Raw genomic sequence first — 17,591 nt, forward strand, 5'->3', positions numbered from 1 at the left:
AAAGGCTTTGCTGTGTTATTCCCATAGACTTCAGGTAACTATTCCCTAAAAAAAACCCCCAAAACCTCCAAACAAATCATCAACCAACAGCAAACCCCAACCAACTGAGAGCCTTTAGGTGAAACCGGTTCGGCTGTATTGTGAAGCAGCTCTGTGATGTGTTTCAACCTGCTTTGTGGGTAGCAGGAAAAATTGGGAACAGCTTCAGCATGAGGAGGTTTCTGGGGCTGGGTTGAGCAGCACCAGCTGAGGTAAGTGAGGAGAAGGTTTAACAGTGAGTAAAACAATCCTGTTCATTAGGACCGCATTGAGTGTTAAGGTAACTGCGCTGCTGGTTGTTCAGATTGTCAGTGAGCTGTCAACTCAGTTTGAAGAGATGCCTTATTTCTTTGTTCTGCAGTGTTAAATGACACTGTGAGGGGGAAGAAGCATTCCTCTGGTGCCTGTTGTAGAATAACTTCATGCCTTAGGTCTTACTTACTCCTTATTTAATCCAACAACTTGCCTGTCTGCTTTTGGAATTGATGCTTAAATTCCCTCCTTAAATGAGTTTGTGCTGTTTAATGTTTCTGGAATTGGTGTGTGTTGGACAGTATCCCTGGTGCCTTCTGCTTCAAGCCAAATGTAGCTACAGGGTTCAGTGAAATGATTTCTGCTTGGTGATGGCAACGCCTTGAAGCTGTGAATGTTCCTATGGGAAAACCACCACATTCCTTTGCCTGTAGTCAAACCAAAAGTAATGGTACTAAATGCTTCATCTTTATGGAGATTGATAGTTGCTGTGAAGGATGCTTTTAAGTGACGAGCTTGTAGACAGACTGATCAAGTTAAATCTACACCGAGATGTAAGGATGGAAATGGGCAAAAATAAGCAAGCTCATGGTCAGAATTACTGCTCTGCTGTAACATGATCAAGGTCAGACTTTGGTTTTTACCTCATTCTTGAGAGATGGACATGGGACGTAACATTCAAAATCCTAATGTTTTCCTTTCACTCCCCAGAGTTCTGTTAATATTAAAGATGTGTTTCATCACAAAATACTTGATTTTTGATTGGAGAATTTAGGCAAAGATATTGATGGATTTGCTTAAAGATATCAGCTCTGTGAAAAGAAGACTTTTAAACAGAGGAAGTTTAGATCGGATATAAGGAAGAAGTTCTTTACTGTGAGGGTGGTGAGGCACTGGAATGGGTTGCCCAGGGAGGTTGTGAATGCTCCATCCCTGGCAGTGTTCAAGACCAGTTTGGACGAGGCCTTGGGTGAGATGGTTTAGTGTGAGGTGTCCCTGCCCATGGCAGGGGGGTTGGAACTGGATGATCTTAAGGTCCTTTCCACCCGGAACTCTTCTATGATTCCATGATTCTATTTCTTAGCATTAGGCTGACCACAGAGTGCTAGAGAGCATGGACAAGTTGTGACAGGACATGTTTTTGCTTTGCCTCTTTAATTACAAGTGATTTTACATGGGTCAGGCAAGATGGAAATTCCAGTAAATGTGGGCATTAAAGAACTTGTAGGCAGACACTACAGAGCTATCAAAAGACAAATGACTGTTGTAGTGTTAATGCTCTTTCTGTGTGCACCTGTGGAGAGAAGTAGTTGAAAAGAGGCAGGGAAGCTTAGCTGGAATAGGAGATAAATGCAGAAACAAAGCACAAATAACAGTAAATGAGGGGAAGGGGTGTTTTGATCTAACGCTCCTTTTCCTGGTCTCAGTTCCTTTGCGTTCAATCTGTTTCACTTGGAAAGAGCTCTGTTTTTTTGCTGACAACAGCGCTCAACATCTGCTCATTTGAGGAGAAAGCTGTTTGCTGGTTAAGGGAAGTGCAGGGTTTTAATTGGGTTTGTGATACTGCCCAAGAACAGCCCAAGGCTGGTTCTGTGATAGCCACCTCGGCTGCAGCCTGCCTGGTCCATGCTCCCTTTGAGGAAGAGCAGCTCTTGTTGGGCCTATTCTTAGAATGAAGGGAGTTGGAATGATTTAACTGGGGTGGGACTTGGCAGAGGGAGATGCTGCATCTCACCAGTGCCATGGTTCACTGCAGTGGGTTGTTTCATAGCTGACAGTGTTCTCACCGTGCTGTGCACAGCTCCGGGCACTTTGAACCTGTGTTAGGGTGAATGGGATTGTTCCATGTGGGAATGTTCCCGGTCCCACAGGTTGCCTGTCTCCAGAACACTTAAGCTGAAGTTATAATTGACCTGCATATTGCGTGTGCAGTGATGCATTGTGGATGTGATGTGTGACAATCTAATATTCTTCATTTCCTAACGAAAGCATGGGCAGGGCTTTAGGAATTCCGAGAACACCTTTTGTTCCCTGGTATGATCCTGGATTAATTCCCTTATTTTACGTAGGATCATAATTTCAAGGCACCTTTGTAAATCCCGTGGGAAAGCCTGCATAAAAAAAGTGCTGACTTGACTTCTGCATCAGCTTCGTGCTTCCTGGCTCATCCCTGATCCCCCTTTTGTTCACATACCAGAGGTGAGTTACTGGAAGACCTCGGAGGCGAGCGTTCTTCTGCATGCAGGATGTTCTAGAACTGGCTTCTACCCTGTCTTTTACTGAATCTCCTTTAATTTGGAGGGCGTAGGAGGGTTTATGCCATCTGTCTGTTTATAAGTTATTCAAGGAATTATTTTTACCTGGGATGTCTCCATGACAACAGACGGTTGGTGAAGTCTTCACCAAATGCCTTTCTAATGTTGTCCAACTGCTGCTAAATCAGTGGGATCTGGTGCTTTGCTGTGGCTTCAGTAATGAAGACAGTGTGAAAGAGGTGTCCAATGCTTGTTCTGCCAAGTTCTCCAGGTATTTTTAGCGTATTAATGCAGTGTGTTGGGCACTAATACATACTGCAAGCAACCTTGATTCCATTCGCCCTGCACCATTCTGTGCGGGAGGAATAGGAAGAAAGTAAATTTAATCAGTAAATGATATCTCTATACATATGTTATTAGGGAGCTTTTGCTATCATTTATGTCTCCTGTCTAGTGCCTCCGTTAAGGAGGGCTGGAGCAGCTCTGCTCTGGAGCCAGGCTGAGAGCTGGGCTGGGTCAGCCTGGAGAAGAGAAGGCTCCTGAAGGGGAGACCTGAGAGCAGCTCCAGTGCCTAAAGGGGCTGCAGGAAACCTGGAGAGGGGCTTGGGACAAGGGCCTGTAGGGGCAGAACAAGGGGAATGGCTTGAACCTGTCAGAGGGGAGACTGAGATGAGCTCTGAGGCAGAAGCTCTTCCCTGTGAGGGTGCTGAGGCGCTGGCACAGGGTGCCCAGAGAAGCTGTGGCTGCCCCATCCCTGGCAGTGTTCAAGGCCAGGTTGGACACAGGGGCTTGGAGCAAGCTGCTCCAGTGGAAGGGGTCCCTGCCCGTGGCAGGGGTTGGAGCTGGAGGAGCTTTAAGGTCCCTTCCAACCCAAACCATTCTGTGCTGTATGAGTGCTGCTTCACTACACTCCCATTTACAGTCCTGTAGCTGCCACAGTTTTGACGTCAGCGCTCAGCTCCTGTGGATGTACAAGTTGTCACTTAAGTTGGTCATTGATAACCCCTAAGAGCTCTGCATCTCCCTCAGCATCAGTGGTCCGCAAACCCTCTTAAGTTTGAGGCCGCTGTAGGAGGTGCTGTGGGTGCTGTGGGCACCCCTGTACCAACACCCTTTAGGTGAAACCCTGGGGAGCCCAACATGGACACTCCTGCAGCTGAGGGCACATTGCTGAGGCCCTGTGGAGTGCTGAGGGGTCGTTACAAGGGGCGGGGATCATTAGGTTAACGAAGCAGCTTCATTGCCTACACCTGGCTGGAGACTCCCCAGGGTTGCAGTTTTGCCACCACAGCAGCTTCCTCATCACTGCCTTTGGGGTGAAACGTCGGCGTGGTCAGCACAGGAACAGGGAATTCTGGAAGTTCTGGGATTTACGGAGACATTGGCTCTCTTGCCCCGTTGGTGAGTATGGAATTCCTTTTTTAACATAGATTTTCGTTTAAATCTGTAAAACGTTGGCAATGTAATTATGTGAGTGCACATAGTCTGGTGTTTAGGGGGAAGAGCCCTTCAGAGGCCCATAACAAACCGGTGCTTCTGGAGCCTCACAATCCACAGCAAAGGCTTTTGGCCACATCTAAATAAGCTGATTATCAGGAGCCCTTGGAAACATGAGAAAGGCTGAGGTGGTTTGGTCTTTTGGTCTATAATAACCTTCTTTTGTAAGCACTTTGGTGGCATTTATGGCTTTTTTGTTGGTTGTTTTGTATGGGTAGGACCTGTTTAAATGAGGTTATAGCAGTGTGCAGTCCTTGGATTCTTGGTTCATGTGTGTGGATGGTTCATTCGCTTGTCATCAAGGTTTGGGGCTTTTTGGTCCAAAAGCTCTGTCTTTTCCTCCCACTGCCCCTTCAGAACTAGGGGGTGGTGGGCAGGAGGTCAGGAGGAGAAGCAGAAGAGCAATTTTATGAGATGGGGGAAAAGATAACTCCAAAAGATTTCCTGATGCTGAGCAAAGAGCAACACTAATGAGCCCCTGTGGGAAATGTGATCTGCTCATATTGAGTCAGGTATGGATGGGAGGAAGAGGAGGGATTTTATGAGCTAGGTATCAGTTCAGATTCTTCCTTAACTTATTGACCCTGCTGAGGATGGGAAAACACAGGATGTGCCCATTCAGTTATTTCAAAGCATGTGAGAGTGGGAGATAAATCCTCAAAGGAGAGTATCCATAAAAGCCTGTTAGGGTGATCTTTAGACAGGTTTTTAAATTACTAGTATTAATCTGTATGGGTTTATTTTAAATAATAAATAAGACCAAAGATGTGAACCTGCACATCACAAATTGCACAGGGGTTCCCCCTTTCAAAACCTTCCTGGGGAATGGCTTGAACCTGCCAGAGGGGAGACTGAGATGGGCTCTTAGGCAGAAGCTCTTCCCTGTGAGGGTGCTGAGGCGCTGGCACAGGGTGCCCAGAGAAGCTGTGGCTGCCCCATCCCTGGCAGTGTTCAAGGGCAGGTTGGACACAGGGGCTTGGAGCAAGCTGCTCCAGTGGAAGGGGTCCCTGCCTGTGGCCCCGAATGGGCTTTAAGGTCCCTTCCAACCCAAACCAGGCTGTGAGTCTGTGAAACTGGAGCGGGTTGTGAGGCGCAACCACCCTCAGAAACATACACAAAGTTATCATTACTCTGCTAGAAATGACCTGGGTTATGACTTGAGGGAGCCTGCAGTCTGATTCCCAGCACCTCCTGACAGACTGATGCTCTAGGAGCTAAGTGGCCTATAGAGGTAACGAGTGAAAAGATAGAAGGTGTTTAGGCAGCAGTGCTTTTGTGCCTTCAGTCGTTGGGCAGATGCAGTTTTCATTCCGAGATACTCCAGGCTTTGGTGTCATTCACAGTGAAAAGCTGGTAGAAAAGCTTGCTCTGCAAGTGGGGCACGTGAAATGTGAGCAAAGCGGGGGGAAGGTGGCAAATGGGAGAGTAATCCTGTGATGTTTCTGCTCTTAAATGCTGTTCCAAGTGTGAGAGTGTGGTTATGATAGATAGAAATAAAGGAGGGGAGAGAAAAGAGGGCATGCACGGCGTGTGTGGTCATCAGCCTCACCAGCACACCTGCAGTGAGAAACTCACCTGGGCTTTCCCGAGGGGCTGGTGGCTATTACAGCATGCCTCGGTTGTCGCTCGCCTAGTGGTAAAGAAGCAGTTTGAGTTATTCCCTGGACCCCAGCTGTGCATTGGTCAGTCTGGTGAGGTTTATCCATAGGCAGAAAGCTGCTTGAACCCAGTGACTGCAGGAAATGATCTGTCTGTTTGAAAGATGAGCTGCAAGAGCCATCGCGTCGCATGGAGAGGCGATGTAGGGGCAGCACAGCTCGGATGCCTCTGCCCCCAGGACGTGTTGTACAAATAAGAGCTCCTATTTGTAGGAGGTTAAAATAGGAGGGGACAAATAGGAGGTTAAAATGGATTTCCTTGTGGATCTAATGTCCCCATTTCCAATGCAGTTGGTTCTGCAGCTTTCTCAGGCTTCGTTCTACAAATCACTTCTCCTCCTGAGTTGAATAAGAGCATTCTGCACATAATAAGCCATTAGTTTTTCAAAGAAATCACACTCTGGAATAAACACCAGGATTTCTTCACTAGGTAGCAGCTTTTGTGTATATGGGTGTGTATATTATGTATAGATATGTGTATACATACATATTTGTAAGCTTCGAAGCAAGGTACAGTATGATAGAGTGCTTTTTCTTCATACAGCTGGGAAGGTGGTAACTATTGGTGTGTCTGAGCTGAAGGGAACTGGCACGGCCCCAGACACTGCTGATTTCAGTAGCTGACAGTATTCCCCTGTTTCTTATGAGAAATGCATTAGAGGTCTTAATGATGATAACAAAGAGAGAAGTGGGATGATTCAAAATGAAATCAAATAGGTCTGGAAGGCGCGGCGTGCATCAGAGACTGTTCCAGAGATAAAAAACAGGGAAACCAACCCCTTTGCCACAGTTTTAGTGAGAGCACAGCCCATGGGGGTAATCACAGCTCATCCATGAGAAGGGGCTTCTGCAAGGATGGGGTTTCCTTCCTGCAGCATCTTGCAGATAAGCAAAACCATGATGGGTTTGCAAAGCTCTGCAGTTCCTATCAGTGCTTCTACAGTGGAAAAGGTGAGGATTTGATGTGGTGTTATCGTTAGTACTAAAGTTGGCTTGAGGCGCTGCAGCTCTCTGGCACCAAGGGCTGCTCCCCTGCCCATACTTTTCTTCATTGAACCCTAATTGTGACAGCTAAAATGCTTTATTTCAGTGACTGGATTTGTACCCGGGCTGCAGTTAGCGCTGCTTAGTGATGGGTGAAGGATCAGTATTAGTAAAGCTGGAGAAAATACAATAGCAAACTGCGTGCCAAACACCCCGCTGCAGAGGTCCTGATGTCTCAGTGGTGCTGATTTGGTCGTTGCTGGTACAGTTGATGGTGTTGCCATGTCAATGGTGATCAGTCAGATGAGCCAAAGGGAGCTTGTCTGTGCTGTGACTCCTTCTGCAGGTCCAGCTGCACATTTAGGATGCCTTTGTGGAGAAGTTTGACACAGGGCAAGGCCTCTGCGTCAATTTAAACTCGTAGATATATATGGATCACTGGGATGCGGCATGATGTAACTGGTGAATTGTTCCAAGAGTTCTCAGCACCCTTGGAAACGAGAAGTTTCAACTTCACAACTATGTGAGAATACATTGATGTGCTTCACTTGGCTGCCATGGGAAGATGTGACTTTCAGAAGGCAGGAACCTCCTCTGCCTCTGATGTACCCGGAGCTGAGAATCACTCTGCCTTGTGAGTACAAGCAGTGGAATCAAGGACTGCAGCTAAACCCCTCATCTTTACTCCAGCATGGCTGAGACTGGAGTTCTCTGTTATGTCCAGGTTACAAAGCCCTGGCAAGGGGGATGCTTTTTAGGTGCCGTTTGCTCCCATATTCAAAGCTCTTACCCGAGATAACAGGTACTAAATGAGGACTTTCTGTTCCTCACCTGCCATTCCCTTTCCCCTGCAGAATGTGTGGAGGGAAGGATATGGGGAATGTAACTCCCAGTTAGCACCATCTGGTACAGCGTGTGCTTGGGCTCCCCGGGATGCGATCGCAGCGTGTAGCTGCTCCATCCCTGCGTGGAGGGGGCCCAGGCGTGCTGCTGGCACTGCGTGTTCTGAAAGGAGTTTCTTATTTGGTTCAAAAGAGGAAAAACCCACAATTATTAGAGCAGAAAAACAAGGGAGAGAATGCAAAAAGCAGAATTCTAGCAGCTCTGCTTGAAGAAAAGAGAGAGTTGTTTGTTTGGGGCAAGAGGGGTCGTGGAATGTGATGTTCTAAGCTGAAATACAGCCCCCTGCCCATAGGAGCTCTGTGTCTTACCTTCCTACCTGTTCTGCTCCAGACAAGCCAGCTGTGTTGCTCCATCCCAGGAACCATCTCCTTCTGGCATAGAAGGTTTTCGTTATTACCTTCCTGCTTGCATCTTTGTTTCTGGGCAATTTCCAGAGCATTAAGCCACAGCACACCCACTTATTCCAGGACTCCCCATCTCAGTCATTAGCTTCTTTTGCAAAGCCTTGACCACTGCGTGCTGCAAACCTAATTGTGCTCTGCCTGTCGCCTCCACTTTGACTGCTGTAGCAGTTACAGCCTCAAAGAGCTCCATCAGATTAACCACAACTGTTCCTAGCTGAAACCACCTTGGTCCTTATTACTCAAGCTGTGCTTTCGCATTTGATCTTTTAAATGCTTTGTGATGCTTACCCCACCCTGGACGTGGAGCTAATTGGAATGTAACTTCCTACAGCATTCCTACATCTTTTCCTGCAATAGTGCCAAAAGCTTTTCTGTCTCTGGCATCTGCACCTGCGTTTAGCTGTGAAGTGAGAGCCTGCCAGGAGGGGAAGTTTTGCATCAGGGTTTTGGTCCTGTGAATGTCTGGCTTTGGCTGGCCATTACTTGTTGGCTGCGCTAGGAAAGGGGGAGCCTTTGGTGTGAGGGGTTTGTGCTGCCAGCAGACCCAGCCTGCAGCAGAAGGCTGCCAGGCAGCACCATGGAACAGCCCCTGTGTCTCCTGCTTCCACTGGCTGGTTTCCAGTGGTGCTTTAGCTACATCCCAGTTTTGAATGGTGTCTGTGTGGGTTTGCCCCCCCCCCCCCCCCCCCTTGTTTTATTTCCAGGCACTCTGGTGTCAACTCACGTCTTGTGCTCTGAGCCTGTAAGCTTGGTTGCCCCTGGAATTGGCATCAACCTCTCCTGCTGCAAGACCCCGTGCAATGTGTTTTATGAGGGTACCAGGCCCTAAAAGGGAGCTTACCTCTCTAAAAGGGATACTGCCCATTTACCAGCATGTGATGCAAGTCCTCACTCCTGTGAGCTGATGTACGAGCTTTGACAGATTCTCACGTGCACATCCCCCTCCTTTCCCCTGCTTCTAATTATTTTCTTATCTAAATGCAAGAGGTTTGACAAATCACATCAGGTGACTTGTGTAGATCTCATTTAAATCTCACTCCTCATTTAAAGATGCTGTCCCAGGAGCAAGCTTCTTGGGTCATGGAACAGCTAAAATCAAGCTCGGCACTTGCAAGCAAGCTTATGAACACTGCAGGGCAGGTTGGACAGGGCTTGGAGCAAGCTGCTCTTGTGGAAGGTGTACCTGCCCTGGCAGGGGGTTGGAACTGGATGAACTTTAAGGTCCCTTCCAACCCAAACCAGTCTGGGATGATGAATTTTGGCATATGAACGTTTCTAAACCAGTTGGCATTCCCATATGGGAAGGGATACCGGCTTTCCTGGTATGGGGTGGTGGGGTTACCACTGTGCAGTGGAGTGTTAGGGAGCATCCGGTCTCCCTGGAGGCTGGGTACCACGGTGAGCTCGGGAGGGGTGAGGCTGGGGAAGGGGAGGCTTGTGCTGCCTCTGGGGATGGAGATGCTCCTTTGTGGGTCCCAGTTGGGAAGCCTGTGGAGATGAGCAAAAGGAGGGAGAGCTCTTTGCTCAGCTAAGGGTGAGTTAGGTGAAGACTGTAACCTTCCACCCTTATGGGGAGAAAGGGCTTCAGGTGGTCTGCTTTGTCACAGCACTAACTCGCAGAGGCAGGAAACACCCTTTGCACCCTTCCAGCTGTGTCGTTTTAGATACAGGCTCCCGGCCAGCATCCAGAGCATCCATGGAAGTGGTGGCCCTGGCATCCAGCCTTGTTGCCACTGAGATAAAGGACCTGTGCATGAGCAGGCTCGTGGTTTGTATCCGGACAGGGACCGGGGTGCGCAGGGAAGGAATCGGAGCCCGTACCTTCCGACAGGAGTAACCCACCGCCTGCTCCGCGCCTCGCAGCTCGCTCCCTGAGGCTCCTGCGGGCTCTTGCTGTGATGGGGAGCGAGTGCCACCTTGTGCACAGCAGCAGTCCCTGCCCAGCAGCCTCCTGCACCTCGCAGAGGGGACGTCGAGCTCTAGGAGGCAGAAGGGACGGGAAACGGGCTGGCCGCGGGATGCCCGGCTGCGTTTCCTCTGTGAGACCGGGGGGGGGGTTCAGAGCTGGGTCAGCAATGGGGCAAGGATGATGGGCTAAAAAGCTGGAGTGAAAGAGCCGGGTAGAGCATCACCTCTGGTTGTTTCTGTGAATGGCGGCTCTCGGCACTGGGGAAGCGGGGCTGCGCTGGCAGGAGGAGGCAGAATTCCCTCCTTAGAATGAAATTTAATTCAAGCCACAGTCTTGAACCCAAATTGGCTGCTCAGGGCTTGCATAAACCCCAGGTACTGAGCCATTCATCGGTGGTTAAGTGGCGGAAACACCACCCGGTTTACCGGCACTGCCTGCAGCATCCTGTCCTCTCTGACTGCCGGTCCCGGCATGGGCAGGATGCCCCTTAAGGAGAAGTGGCAGCGGCGCCATCCTGCGGCCACCTCGGCCTTTGCAAGAGCGGCCTTAACCCTCCATCGTTCACCCCGCTTCTGCGGGAGCTGAGCCCTGCAGCAGGGGAGCCTGCCCAAGCATCCCTGACCTCCTGGTGCCAAAGCTCCAGCGGCCAGGCGGGGAAAGCTGTGCTTGAGGTGGGGTGAATTGTCCTCAGAGCCTAAAAAAGCCTCTTCCTCCCTCCCGGGACCGTGGGGCAGAGTGTAGCGTCCTGATTCAAACACTCGTGTTTGAATCCTGCCCTGTCTGGCTCTGCAAGTCCCCTGGGCTTGTTCTTTTCGGGGGGGACAAGAAAGCTGTGGATACAGCTGTATGATATGTGTGTATAATCCTACGTGCATCGGATTGTCACTGTTTTCCTTTGTTTCTGCAAACATGCCCGGGAAGGTGGTCAGGGAGCTCTTAGGAGGTGGAAGAAAAGAGCAGTCCCTCTGGACTGTCTCCAGGGGGTATTACACCTCAGTGATGCGCTCGGTTTCAAGCTGGTTTGGGGCAAGCTGTGTGAGGAGGTAATCCCAAATAGGATTATTTCCATAGGGTTGGTAATGGCACATCCCATTTCTGGAGAAAGATGACGCCTTGAATTTGATCGCTGCTTTTGGGATGCTTCAAGTTTGTTCTTATATGAGGATGACAAGCTCGGGCCTTTATAGTCACTCTGCTCTGTCATTGCCACTGAACAGTGGTGCCATTCCAGTTCTTTCTGGTGGCATAGATAAACCCTTTGGGTTTAGGAAAATACATGAAGATGGTTGGGGGCTTTTCCATCCTTCCAGGTGGAATAGATGGGTGATGGCACCTTCTGTGTAAGGCTGGAGGGACCAGTTCTGCCTTGAGCCCCCTGCTTGGTGCTTCCCCAGTGCCTCCCCTACAGAGGTTTCTCCTCCCTCCTGTGTTGTTCCAGTGCTTCTCTACTCTTTCCACCAGAAGGCTCTTTTCCTAATACCTCAATCATTCCTGCAAGTCAGGCCCGTTATTACCTACACAGCTATGGAAACCAGGGGGTTCCCTCCCCTTAGAGCAGCTTTTGACTGTTACCCCCTTTCCCCAAACCCCTTTCTTACCTTTACCCACCCATATCATCAAACCTTCACATGTGGTGATTTGAGGGCAAAGATGCTTGGTTTTTAACCTGTCCCTAAGGACTGATGTCAGGGCTTGTATAGGCTGAGGCACTCGTATGCAAAGCCTGAGCAGTTGTTCTGTGAATACAGAGTGGAAACGGGTGCTTTGTGTACATCTACAGGGAGGAGTGCTTTGGGGTTGAAGGTAAACCTTCCTTCTCACCCCAACTTGGCCCTGGATGTGCTTTTCCCTGTGGGGGGAACTGTGTAACTCTCCTAAGTGTGGGGCAACTGTACAGGGGAATGCGATAGTAATTTGTCCTCTGTGGTGACTCCATCATGGAATGGCCTGATCCAGACCTCCTGTTGCACAGACCAGCTCGTATTCCCCAAGTCTTTTCCTGCAGGAAAGTGGACAGGGCACAGGGGTACATCTGAGCATGGATAAATCCTCCTGTACGGAAAGGAGGTGGTTCCTGTGGCTGGGGATAACTCGGTGTCGGTGCTGTCCAAGCTGTGTGACTGATGGTGTTGCTCTGGGGGCTCTTTTCATCTCGCAGGATGAAGGAGGCAGGCTCCGAGCCAGCCGGGAATGGCTGTAGGATCACCGGCAACCCTGGGTAAGGAGCTGGCTTTGACTCGGAAGTGGGACCATATCCCCGAGAACATGGGATCCCACCACTGAGCAGAAAACAGGATGGAGGAGGCAGAGTGCTTTATGGACCTACCTGGGCCTCTGCACAATAACCCGCTGCTCCTGGGTGGTTGAGCCTTGACGTACCCAAGCAAATAGGGGTCAGTATATGAGCAGAAACCACAGTGAAACCACAGCTCCATCACTTGCTTTTCGATCTGCCCCCCGCAGCTGATGGGACTCTTGCTGGCTCATGCTCTTGTCTCCCTTGATTTCAGACTGGTGTGGAAGGCTCAGTGCAGTACCCAAGAGCCCATGACTGTGCTTGGTGGGGTGTGTTTGAACCAGCTCCACCTTGGCCCTGCTGTAGCCATTGGCTTGTGCACGCACAGCGGGGAGTGCGTTGGGGCAGTTCTGCAGCCCGGGGATGGGGACTGCTATTACCAGGCACGGTGGAGCGATGCATGCATCAGAGGGGGCTTTGTGTTTGGGAAGAGGGGAAGATCTAAGTGATCTATATCCTAAATCCCTTCTAGGGTAAGGAGAAGGGACACACGGGAAGCCCAAGGGAGGAGAGAACGTTTGAGAATCTAGGCAGTCCTGTTTGCTGAGGAGGCTGTGTGATTCCCTCCCCTGCGAACCTGGAGAGGGATCTGGTCCAGGATGAGCATCTGGCTTGTGCCATCTTGGCATGATCAATCTCAGTTCTCAATGCCCATCATTCCCCAATCTGGGGACCAGGCCAGGCCTGGCCCATCAGGCTCCGTGCAGCCCCCCAGTTACCTGTGTTCCATCAGAGCCGTCCTTGGCCTCTCGGTGGTCCCTGGAGGAAGCCAGCAGCTTTTCCGCACTGCAGATTACCTTGGATGGACTTGCTCCCTTCTGTCTCTTAATGCCAGCTTTAGGTTTACTGGGGTCTGGCTCCCTGCACTTAGCTCCTCATCCCTCACTGCCTCCTTTGCAAAGAACCGCGGAGCAGAACTGCCCCATGGCTGGAACCCTGCCCCTACAGGGTCACATGGAAGCAATCAGGGTGGGTGTCCCTTCCCCTGCAGTGAATCCAGTCACCGCAGAGCCCCTCACTTATGGTGGGGGCAAATGAGGTCAAAATGTGTCCTGTGACCTTGCAGCGCTTGACAGACGTGCGAGCGAGTGGGCCTCCAACACCGTGGTGCTTGCGCTGATCTACAGGGAAAGGGAGAAATCCAGCTTCTCTTAAGGATCTCTGCACCTCCAGAGCCCTCCTGATGGAGCTGGGCCCTCCTGCACTGCGCAGCCTCTTGCCCTGTGCGCTTCTGCAGTTACACAGCACCTGCCCTTGCCGGAGCAACGCTCAGGATCAGGTCCTCAGGAGAGGAATGGATTGCTGTACCGCTCGATGGAGCCGTATGGGCATCGTGCGCTTCCACACTCCTGCCTCTTGCCAAGGCTGGAGGCACTACCCATTCGCAACTGCTTGGCTGTGCGATGCCTCTGCTGCAGAACAGCCTCGAGAGCCGAGGGCACGAACAGCACTGCTGTCCTCCGAGGCTGTGTCCTCCGCTTCTTCCCTCGCCTTGTCCCGCTTCCCCCAGGAGCCCTACCTGTAGCATGAAATCAAGTAATCCCGCAACGTACAGTAAGGTTTTTCCTTTCCCCCTCTCCTACACAAGGAAAGTGCTCTCCTACTGGCATCTCCACTGCAGACAAGGTTGCGTGTCCCATGTCAGGCACTGCAGGCATGGAGGATGGAGGTGCCTATGGACTCTTTTCCTCGGCCAGACGCAATGCTGATAAAAGTGGAGCAGAGATGAAGAGGGGAGGGGGTGCAGAGAGTTGCGCGTATGCGGCTGGATCCAGCTCTATGGCTTTTTGCAGCCAGATAATTAAGTCTTCCCTCGCCCAAGCACAGCTCTCAGGAGGCTCAAACTCAGGGGTCGGTGTGTCTATAGGAAGCTGAAAACACGAGTCTTAGAACAGAGATTTATTGAGGTCTAGAGCCTAGGCTGAGAACCGCTGTGGGCTACTGCAGTCTCGCTGGAGACTGCACAAGGGGATGCGTGCCACCATGTGGCTGCAGTGGCAGGGCTGGAGGTGCCACCATGGCCCCGTGCCTTGCCGGACCCCTCCGGCTGTTGGAAAACAGCGGGATCATAATTCAGTTCAGGGACTGGTTGAGTTGCAAAGGAGCTTTGAGGGCTGTGAGAGCAAGATAGGACCATGGCCCCATTACTGCGGCTCCATGGCCAAGCCCCTGCACAAGGGATGAGCAGTGCAGGGATGCAGGAGAGGGGCTGTGGGGGCAAAAAATAAAACCATAAAGCCGAAATGGAACAAAAAAACCCAAACAAAAATAAAGCAAAAAGCACCCCCCTCCCCAAAACGGTCCAAAGGGCTGTTTGTCCAGGGAGCTTCTGAGCAGTGTAGGAGCCCAGCGCTCCTTTCATAGCGTTGGGAAGGGAGAATGGAGGCTTCCTTTCTCTCCGGGCATCCCTGTGCATGGGATGGGGGTCCCTTGCTCTACCCCCCCTCCCCCCAACCCCTTCGCCCCCTGGGGCTCTCTCTGCCCGCGGCCCCCCCGGCCCTGCCCGCATTGTCCTGCCGCTCCTCCTGCCCTTTGTCCGCCGGGGGCCCCCCGAGCCCCAGCGGGCCCCCCCCCCCCCCCAGCGCCCCGTTAACGCGAGGGGCAGCTGCCCCGCCGGGCGCTGTCGGCATTGTTACTCCCATTTGTCAAAAGGCCGAGGATGCTCCATAGATCGCTCCGTGGCTGTTGTTAAGTGTAATTAGAGGGTTTATGTCCCCAATTTCCATGAAAATGAAGCTGTGAGGCTCCTCTCTTGGCATTCACCGCGTGCCTTAATTGTATGGACATTAAATCAAGGTCCGCTGTGAACACGCAGAGAGGGGCTCGGGCTGTCCCCGCTCGGAGCGGGGCAGGCGGCGAGCGGGGAGGCGAGGGGGGGGGAGAAAGAGAGAGGCTGTCAGTGCAGGGCCCACCCCGCCGGGATCACCGGGATCACCGGGATCCGGGAGCGCCGTCCTCCATCCCGCCGCCCGGGCCCCTCCGCTGCGGCGGCCGCGAAGGGGGAATTGGGGGGGATTTGGGGTGCTACAGCCGGGTACCGCTGTCACCCTCCTTCTCCTCGCCCTGCCGGGGTCAGCATCGCCCCCCGGGTCTTTCCCCCCCCCCCCTTCCCCCCCGACCCCGGCTCCAGTGCCGCTGCATCGCACCCGGCCAGATGCTGAGCGGCGAGGGTAGCCCTGGGGAGGAGGGACGGACAGACGGACACAGCCCGGAGTCCGGCGGGAAAAAGGCGGCTGGTAATCATAATTATTATTAATGATAATTAATAATAATAGAAGCCGATAGCGCCGAGCGCAGCTCGCAACAAACCTCCGGCTGCCGGTGCCGAGCGACGCGTCCCGGAGCGGAGCCGCAGCCAAGAGACCCGGAGATGCTACCCCGCTAACCCCTCCGATCCGGGAGCGGGACCCCCGGCAGGGGTTGTGGGGTCCCCCGTCCCCGCCATGCCCCGAAGCGACGTGAAAGCACCTCTCGGCGCTTCGCTTTGCTCGCAAGGCAAAGGAGCCGGTTTGTCTGCTCTTGAAGGGAACCCGGCGGAGGTGGAACGAGCGATTCCCATTGCTCCGCCGCGGTTCGGAAAAACGATCGCTCCACTTAAATGAAAAATAGGTGATAATAATAGGAAAAGGAAAAATAACATTGAGGGATTGCAAAGGGGTAAAGCGATTAAACCGGTTTCGTTGGTCGCCGTCGCACTGAGAAGCGCCTTATGAATTTAGGAAGACAGCGCGTCTGAAAAAGCCTCACCGCCTCCCGCCCTCCCGTCCTCTTTTTTTTTTTTTTTTTTTTCTGGTCCAAAACAATAAAAAAATAGGAAAAGCTAAAAATAAGAAAAGATTAAAATCACAAGCCCGTTACGGTCGCTTGCACAAGGGGACAGAACAATTCCTGCTGCTCCTCCAGGTCCGTGGGCCCGAGCCCCGCGGCCGCAGCTCGGAGCGGATTTACCCATCCCGCGGCTCCGGCGCTGCCGCCTCCCTCGGATCCGGCCGCAAACGCCCTCCCGTGGCTCCGGACGCTTGTTTTTGTGTAGGCAAGCTGGAGATGAATAAGAAAGGCGCCTATTCCCTCATTAGCTTTGGATTTCAGACTTTTTTTCCTCCTTTCTTTTTTTTTTTCCTTTCCCTTTTCTCACTCCTCTCTCTCTCTCTCTCTTTTTATTTTTTATCCTCCTCCTCTCTTCTCCTGCCCTGGAACAATGCAGAAGGACCCCATCAGAGTGAAAACCAGGCTCCTGCTAGGCTTTAAAAGCAAGATGAACTTGGTGCACCACCCATCTTTCTCTTCTCTTCTCCAAAGCTCTTTAAAGGGGTTATGAGGCGTCTCTCTCAATTTATCCCTTTTCTCTTGATCTTCCTAGCAGAGGGGTTTGGGGTCTAGTCCTGGCTGTTTCAGCTGATCTCATCCAGTCTAAGGGATTAGAGCTTCTTCTCCGCATCCCGGCTCTCGGCACATCTGCTGATTGGGTTCAGCACAAGAGGATTACATTGGGACCCAATGACGTCACCGCTAGGACATAAGTTCTCCTCCATTAACCAAATCCTCATCAGCAAGATGTCCTTGAAACTGGAGGAGTAACATTCAGGACTCCATCGCCAGCCCGTCCCCACCTTCCTCCCGGGCGGGCTGCTGGGGCGTTGGGAACAAATATTGTTTAAGCTTTGAGCACTTGCAGCTGCATCAATAACGTTCCGCTGCGGGCTGGAGCACCGGGGCCTTATAGGAGAGCACGCACCCTATAAATAGGGCTCTGCACCTAAACTGTTAATCAGAGAAGCTTTATATATTCCATTGCTTTTCCCTTTTTTTTTTTCCTCTTTTTTTTTTTTTTTTTTGGTTGGGAAGGGAGGGGGTGGAGGGGTGGGGGGGGAGGGGAAAGCTGCATCCTACAGTTCCATTTCCCAGCTCCAAAAGACATCATGGTTAATTTTCTTTAAAGCTGACATGGATTTAATTTTAAAACAGGGTTGGTTTTTTTTCCTTGCTTTTTTTTTTTTTCCCCTTTTTAAAGAAATGTGTAGGATTTCACCCCCGTTCTCTCCGAGAAGAGACAATGTGTCCTGAGTTATATAAAGTAAGAGCTTCCCTTTAAATATACAACCTGAATTTTATATCGCAGGGTTTAATGCTTGATTTTGCTTAATATTACACGAGCAGACTCGCAGGAGTGAGGACCTGAAAGGAAATGGCTTTGACTTTCAATTGCCGAACTCAGAGAGTCTATGTGTGATTTTGTTGCTTTAAGTGAAGACTTCCTGAAAAAAACCCAAATCACCCCTAGATTTGCTGCCCTCACCCTGCTCTAACCCGCCGCATCCTGCACTCACAGTTTAGCTGCTGTCTTGCTACATCCTTCCACCACATCCATTTTGGAGCTGGAAATGAGGACGGAGC

General features: G+C 51.3%; 1 protein-coding gene across 1 annotated transcript in view; it reads right to left on the reverse strand.

The window, feature by feature from the left end:
- The window catches only part of ARFGAP1 (ADP ribosylation factor GTPase activating protein 1), a 282,114-nt gene that overhangs the window by 110,437 nt on the left and 154,086 nt on the right, over window positions 1-17,591 (reverse strand). The gene's annotated exons all lie outside the window — the stretch shown is intronic.

Source organism: Pezoporus flaviventris, unplaced genomic scaffold (assembly GCF_033815535.1).
Source record: "Pezoporus flaviventris isolate CSIRO_AGI_PZ_B2104156 unplaced genomic scaffold, CSIRO_AGI_Pfla_v1 ptg000213l, whole genome shotgun sequence".
NCBI classification, from domain to species: domain Eukaryota; kingdom Metazoa; phylum Chordata; class Aves; order Psittaciformes; family Psittacidae; genus Pezoporus; species Pezoporus flaviventris.